Consider the following 7,834-nt stretch of genomic DNA (forward strand, 5'->3'; position numbering starts at 1 on the left):
GTTAAATCTTATAAATACCGTATATCTCGGCGGATAAGACGACCTTCAGATAAGACGATGTATAAATTTTCGTCGAAGTTTTATAGTTTTAGCATATATCTGTCCTATAAGCAGGGCCGAATTTTAGGCGATTGGAGCGATTGGTGCCAATCGGGCCCCGCGCTTGAAGGGGCCCCGCATCACGTCAAAATTTATATATTTAAAAATAGTACATGTTACAAAAATAAATATCTAGGTATATTATTATTAAAAATAAAACAACATATTTCAATATGTAAATTCACAGTTAATTAATTTTGTTATTTAAAGTTTGAGGGGTCCCGCAAAAAAAAATTCAATCGTGCCTCGCACCTATTGGATCCGGCGCTGCTTATAAGACGACCCCCAAACTATCAACGGCCTATGAATTTAGTTTAGATCAGCAATCATTATCTGAATAATAATACTGTATAGCGTATACGGAATTATGTCCTAGGGCCTATTTGTAATTTTTCGAATGAACAAATTTTATTTTCTTGCATCTAGCGATTTTTGCAAAGATTCGCACTAATTCGGGCATTACCCGAATGCCCGAATTAGTGCGAATCGGGTACCTTGACTATTTACAAAAACATCCTATGGGCTATTCTATTTTGTGCACATACCCTACTCTCTTCTAGTAAATAATTACGGTTTGTCTGTCTTTTTATAATGGTTTTAATTTATATAAATTTCAATCTAATTTTTTTGTATCTGTCCTATAAGTCGACCCCAGATTTTCGGGGCCATTTTTTATGGTTCAACTATCGTCTTATCCGCCGAGATATACGGTAATTAAAATTCTACACTTACTTTACTCTTTCGGGCGTTTACGTGACTCATTCTTTCTGATCAATACACACCTTCAACGCCAAGAATATATTTTATTTTAGAAAAATTCTATGAGTTTTTGTTCTAGACACAATCAAAGAATAGAGAATGTCTTATATTTTTTCTTTGGTAACTTTAAATTCATATTTAATACACCAGTTGTTTTATTTTCTGAAAAATGATATTAAAACAAGATGGAAACTTATTATTTTTCCTATTATAAACATTCTAATGTTATTCCATACGAATTTTTAAATCTCTGAAAATATTATTTTGAAATTGAATTTTTTTTTAAATATTTATCTTGGTTTCATATTAAACTTTGAATAAATTATATTTTCGATTTTTCAAACATCAGACTCAATTATACATATTATAATATATTTTTTCTTGTATTTTTTATTAACGAATTTTCTTCTAACTGAAAATTTATGGAAAAGTATAAATGATTTATTCACTTTTATCTCCATTTACGTATATTTAAAAAAAAAAAATTATTTTTATTCTGCAGGCAATAAGATGGTTTGTTTTGAACTCCATCATTGGTTTTACCACGACCACAATGGAGATTACAATGTGGCTCACATCTAATAAGTCGGATGGCGTGGGATAGAACTCAATATAAAAGGATAAAATCACTCATAAAAATTATTGAAATTTTGACCTACATCCCGCAGAGCAGTTGGATAATGGTCGAATACCGAAGCGGTTAAAGCCTCAGTGTACCACTTTTGGGCGATCGAATCTGGGCCTATAAATCCACGAATTTTTCACAAGCAGTCTGTTCCGAATATGTCGGGCTCCATCTCTCGCCACTCGATCGCCCCCATTGTGTGCTCGGTCGAGCCCAAGATGGATGTTATTAAATAGGTTCTCTTAGTGTCCACATAGAGGAAAAAGTTAAAATAAATAAATAAGAGCAACAGGATGACGTCTTTTCCGACAAACGGCGGTCTATTTATTTATATACAATTTATTGTTTAATTCATAACTGAAGGAAATTTCTCAAAATATTTCAGTCACTCGGTCGTTGGTTTATTTGTTTACGGCAACGCGACACATGGGCGATAACCCGGCAGGACTTCCTATGGAAAACTAGCCCCTATTTAGGTGCTATAAATGTGAAGAAAACCCGGAAAACTCAACATGGCCAGCCCGTTGGCGAAGCCGAACCCACGACCAACTACCAGTGCTCGGTGGTTTTATCCACTTGGCCACTGATGGGCACTTCAGTCACTTCCATTAGCAATTCCAAATTTAGGACTATGGATAAAATCACTGAATTTTGATAGTAGATCGCGTTTGCACCTAAAACAAGATATATATATATATATATATATATATATATATATATATACAGTTGAAGAAAATTCGAAAGCTTCCAGCCTTTTTTAAATTCCTACTATTAGTTCACACTCTCCCAATATATAGGGAGAGTGTGAACTAATAGTAGGAATTTTATAACTTCAATAATTTTTATGAGTGATTTTATCCTTTTATATTGAGTTCTATCCCACGCCATCCGACTTATTAGATGTGAGCCACATTGTAATCTCCATTGTGGTCGTGGTAAAAATTTTTTAAATTCCTACTATTAGTTCACACTCTCCCTATATATAGGGAGAGTGTGAACTAATAGTAGGAATTTAAAAAAGGCTGGAAGCTTTCGAATTTTCTTCAACTGTCTCATATCTGAATAGGGTCCAGTTTCCCATGGAAAGTTGTCCGAGAAGCACCCCTTGGAAGATCATTCTTTCATTACGTTGCTTTTCCTCCAGCAAATCAAACCAAAACATTGAAGTTATAATTTAATTATTCGTTAATGACAATTAAGAATACAATTTGCAAGAATCTGGATTGCTTAAATTTTTATTTTCGATTTAAAATGTGAAAAAATAATCTTGTCTTTCATAAATAAAAATTATGCGTAAATAAATAATGTTAATTAATAACAGTTACTTATCTTTATAATAAATACTTTAATGAAATTTGTTAAAATAATTTAATAATTCTTTAACGTTCGATTTAATCGCATGTAGCAATTGTAGATCTCTATTGGAGAAAATGGAGAAAAGTTAACAGTGTAGGATGTAACAAATGGGGATAAAAAAACAAAGGAATGCAACACGTGCGATCTGGAAAGAAGGAGTGCTTTCTAGGAGGATTTTTATGGGAAGCTGATCCCTATTTAGATGTTAAATATATAAAGAAAACCCGAACAACTCTACGTGGTAAAGCGTGAATCCGTGACTTTATCAGTGGGTCTAAAAAAATAAGGAAATGGAAGGAAATAGAAATAAATGTATCCTTAGAAGAGATTGTGTACTGTACTGTAGACAAGCTGTATCTTTTCTTTTTATTTCCTCTTTATTTCCTTTGTAATCATCCTTCAAGAATACCCTTGAAGGGACTTTAAACGGGAAAAGACCTTTCCGAATGGACTATAAGTGAAAAAAGGGAAAGAGATAGGAGAAAAAAAAATGATAGGTGGTTTGAGATGGTTGCAGTTATTCCTTATTCAAAAATAAAGCCTTTTCAAAATAGGAATGGAAAGAATTCTATCGGTTTACTAGGAATAGTGGAGGAGGACGATCATTTGCAGATTTTATTTACACTGTTGTTGCTATATAAAAAATTACTTTTCGATAAAATAATATTATATAATTTAATAAGAAATTTTACGATTTTACATTTTATTTTTACTTAATTGTAAATTTTCTAACGAAAAACAAATTTTTATTAATTATTTTAAAAAATTAATTTATGTGGGCGTAACATGATATTTATGTATAAAAAAAATTATTTATAATCGATCGAATGATGTTTTTAATTTGTTGATAATATAAATTATTTTTTAAAAATTCGAGATTGATCAATTAACTCGCTTATAACTGATAATAGGTTGTATACAATAAAGACAATTACGGGAAATTATTATATAATTTTTATTTAATTTTAAAACATATATATTTCTGCGCATTTCCTGTAATAAAATTATGAAATATTCCGAATTTTCCTCGTTATAAATGAGAAATGTACTATACAATTTAATTATAAATTAATTATTAAGAGCCAAATTGAAATGAAATTCATTCTCTTGTAAAATTCGTTAAATTTTGTCACTTCAGTAGAAATTTCTCATCTATTCGAATATAATTAGCAAGTATTTCATACGTTACCCGCATAAATATGTTTGTCCTCATTGCTGTTGTTGAATAATTTCATCAGAAATTATGTGTTTATCCGATGAAATCTTTAAAGAGTATCGAATCAATAATAACAATCTTCTGTATGTGACGTGTATACGCGTAGAATGTATATATATATATATTGTCTGAAGGAGATGAGAAGGTTGCAAATGTAGTCTCAAGCTTCTTCGAAATCCGTAAAAATATGTGAATAAAATTAATTAACAAATAATAAACAGAATTTTCTTCACTTGAACAAAATAAATTTTCATTTGAATCCCTTTTATGTTATTATATATATATAAAGCGAAATTTTGGACACTTTTGTGCGTGGGCGTTCCCAGAAGGCCCAAACAGGGCACTTGCCCCATCCTGGGATCGAGTAAAAAAGTCCACAAATTATAATCATAAAAATGATGGAGACCAACTTTACACCCTCGAACATGGGACGGTTTGTTTTGTATTCGTATCGTTTTGTATTCAATAATCTATTCGGCCCACTACATGGAAAATTCTTGGGGCTTTTTTGAACCCGAGTCCCCAGAGCAGTAGGCTGCCATTTTGACCGCTCGACCATCCGGCATACAGAATCTTATATTGAAAACATTTACTTTTAGATATTATATATATGGCATAGTATTAATAAATTTTAAAATTTTCTTCAATACTTTTTTAAATTTAGCCCTGTAAGCCCACAATGTGGCAGCCGGATGATGAGTTACGAGCCCTACATATCCGAACAAACTACTCTCCCAAAAAATTTCTTGGGTTTTTGACTCATTCGGATTTGATTCCGAGTTCCCTAGAGCAGTGGCGTGCCAAGTGTTGTGTAAAACAATATAATACAGGCTTTCAGGTGTCTAGACAGGCCCTGTTTCGCTTACTCGTTGAGGCTCTCAGTATATTCAAAAGAAAACATAAACACCGTTAAAAATTGTATACTTCTTAAATAAAAATTGACAAAAAATAAATAAATAAAAGCCCTTTTCCTTAACGTACAAGATATAGGAAGGCCGAATGGCCTAGTGGTTAAGATGTCATCCTACCGCTCTGGGATCCGGAAAGGAATACGACTGGGTGGAAAAACCCCAGATATTTTTCAGGTGTTGTCCATTGCTAATTATCCGGGACCCATAATGGAGTCCAGGTGATTCGAGACCCCACCGTCCGAGCCACGTTCCTCACCATTCGGCCTCCCCATTATGAGTTTGTCCCAACCCGTAATAGTTTCGCTAAAAATGCCTTCTTAGAGTGAAGGCTTCCTCGCAGGGCCTCCTTCCATGTGTATTAGAAGAAGCTCATATCACAGGTCGCCTTCTACCAACTTACAAGGCCCCTTTTTTATATATTATATTGTACACAGAAAGAGGCCCGTAATTTCAGGCTTGCTCAGGATCTCTTCAATCAAAAATCTATCACCTGTTACGAAAATGAAATTTGTTCGTAAACACAGGCTCTTAATTAAGTAAAGACATTTTAAATTAATATTGTAAAATATTTAATTAATTAATAAGTCTCGAAGACTCCCTTAAAACTTAGACTATTTTTAGCATAAAATGTTCGAAAGTTACAGGGAGGAGTCATTTATTAAGAAAATATCGATCAAGTGTCAAATGTATTTAACATTAAGTAGAATGTAACAAGGCAGAAAATCTAACTTAATAAAATTCTCTAACGAGTTTCTTTTTTAATTCAAATAAATAAATAAATAAACTTTTTGTATAAAAATGGTGGCCCAAACGTGCTTTATTTCGCTAAGGTAAAGCTTTTTAGCAGTGAAACGTAGAACCCTCCGTATACGTTAATAATTATCGCTTTATACATAATTCAGTTTTTTAAAGAATTTTTTAAAGTAAAATAAATGACCTTGAAAGTATTTTATGAGAGAAGAAATCATTGGAATTATGGAAAGAATAACGAATATCTTCTTATAAATTTTACTATAATTTTATATTTAATGTATTCTATTCGTATATTTTTATCTTTTTACGTAATTCTATATTTCCTAAAAACGAATGATGATCGTATGATATATTGGATTTTATTTTAATGCGTTTTTTTTCCTCTGGACTTTTGAATTTATTTAGTCTACAAAACTGTAATAAATCCTATCATATATAACCTTGAACTCTATATAATTTGTGTTTTAGTTTGTTCTTTCGATTGATTTTCTGTATTTTTATTTCTTTCGATTGTTCTTTTAATGCTCTATTAAATCATTTATTTAATTTATCTAAGGTTTATTGTTTCTATATTTTGTATATTATAGAGAAGTGGCGCATTGTAAATAGCTTCGTGGGGCCCCATGTACAGTGTTGACTTCAGACATTTTTCTTCGGGAGAACGTTTTAGGAAAAATATTTTCTTATAGAAGATTGGTTTGGGGTCCCTGTGGGTGGGGGCATTAGGCAATTACCTTTTTTTCCTATACGATAACATGCCACTGATTATAGAGTAGAGTATGATAAAGTCCCTGCACACGCTACCTTCTATTTTCTACGAAAAACTTCTGTTTTCCATTCTTCTAAGTATTTCCTTCCCCATCTTTAGCAGTTGGAAGCAACTGAAATAATGTCCAACAGCATTTTAAGGCCCTCAATGGATAAAACATTTAGTTGCACGGCCTCAAGTTGCGTGCTTCTTATTTGTAAACTAATCTTCTGTATGATGATATATCTCTTTCCCTAGACCTATTTGTAATTTAACGTTATCTAGGTCATAATAAAGTGAAAAAATCCTATAATTTTCTAATTTAAAAAAAAATTACACGTATAGACATATCGATTTATATAGAAACGTAGATATTTATGGATATTAATTAAATTTTTAAGAAAATCTTTATTAAAATTAATTCTAGAATAAAATTTGGCAATAAAACTTTTACTGGATGTTATTTTGACTGGAATATACGTGAAAATTCACGCATCACCCGTCTTTCAAATGTCGAATTTCACGCCTCTAAACTCCGATTAAGTCAATTTAAAACGTGGCAGACAGACACACAAACAAACTAAATCTCTCTTTTTTACTTTTATTTTAATTTTTTAATCAGAAAAACGTTGGAAAAAGAAAGGAAAACAATTATTTTTAGTTAAATAAATCATATTAAATGTATTAATCATACGAAACAACGTTACATTCATTGCCGGAATGGTAAATCAAATAATGGAGGGAGACTCAGCCAAAGTGTAATTTCCGGATACAGTTCTACTTCGATAGATAATTTAACATTTTATAAATTACCAAAAAATAATGAAAACATTATTTTTAAAATTTTGATTTTCTTTGGGTTTTTTTAAAAATTTTTATAAGAAGAAATTTAGCAAATTTTAGCCTGGGGAGGTGAATTTCCAATACAGAAAATACTCACAGTTGTCATGGCAATATGTCTTCTAGCCTTGACACAAATAATGCTATTTTTATGGCGACGAAGTAATACAAACGCACAAAAAAAGTTCCACTTTCATTACTTTCTCTCTCACTTCAACGATTTTTACTTTCACTATCGATTTCTACTTTCAAATATGTAAATGAGTAACGATTAACCATTAAAATGTTCTTTTTTATTAAAAAAAGCGAATCAATTGTATAATAAACTACAGAAATTTACGATTGAAACAATTTTAGTTGTTCTTTTTATATTCTATTAATCATTTACTTAGCTTTTTTTAAACATTTGAGTCATTCTTTATACTTGTTGGGACCTTGAGCTGTAAAATATGTCCTTTCCCTCTACCAAATTATAACGAATTTACACGAGTGAGAACCTAAATGCTTGTTTAACTTACACGTAAATT

The sequence above is a fragment of the Centruroides vittatus genome, unplaced genomic scaffold, assembly GCF_030686945.1.
Source record: "Centruroides vittatus isolate TY-2023 unplaced genomic scaffold, ASM3068694v2 contig_1824, whole genome shotgun sequence".
Lineage (NCBI taxonomy): Eukaryota > Metazoa > Arthropoda > Arachnida > Scorpiones > Buthidae > Centruroides > Centruroides vittatus.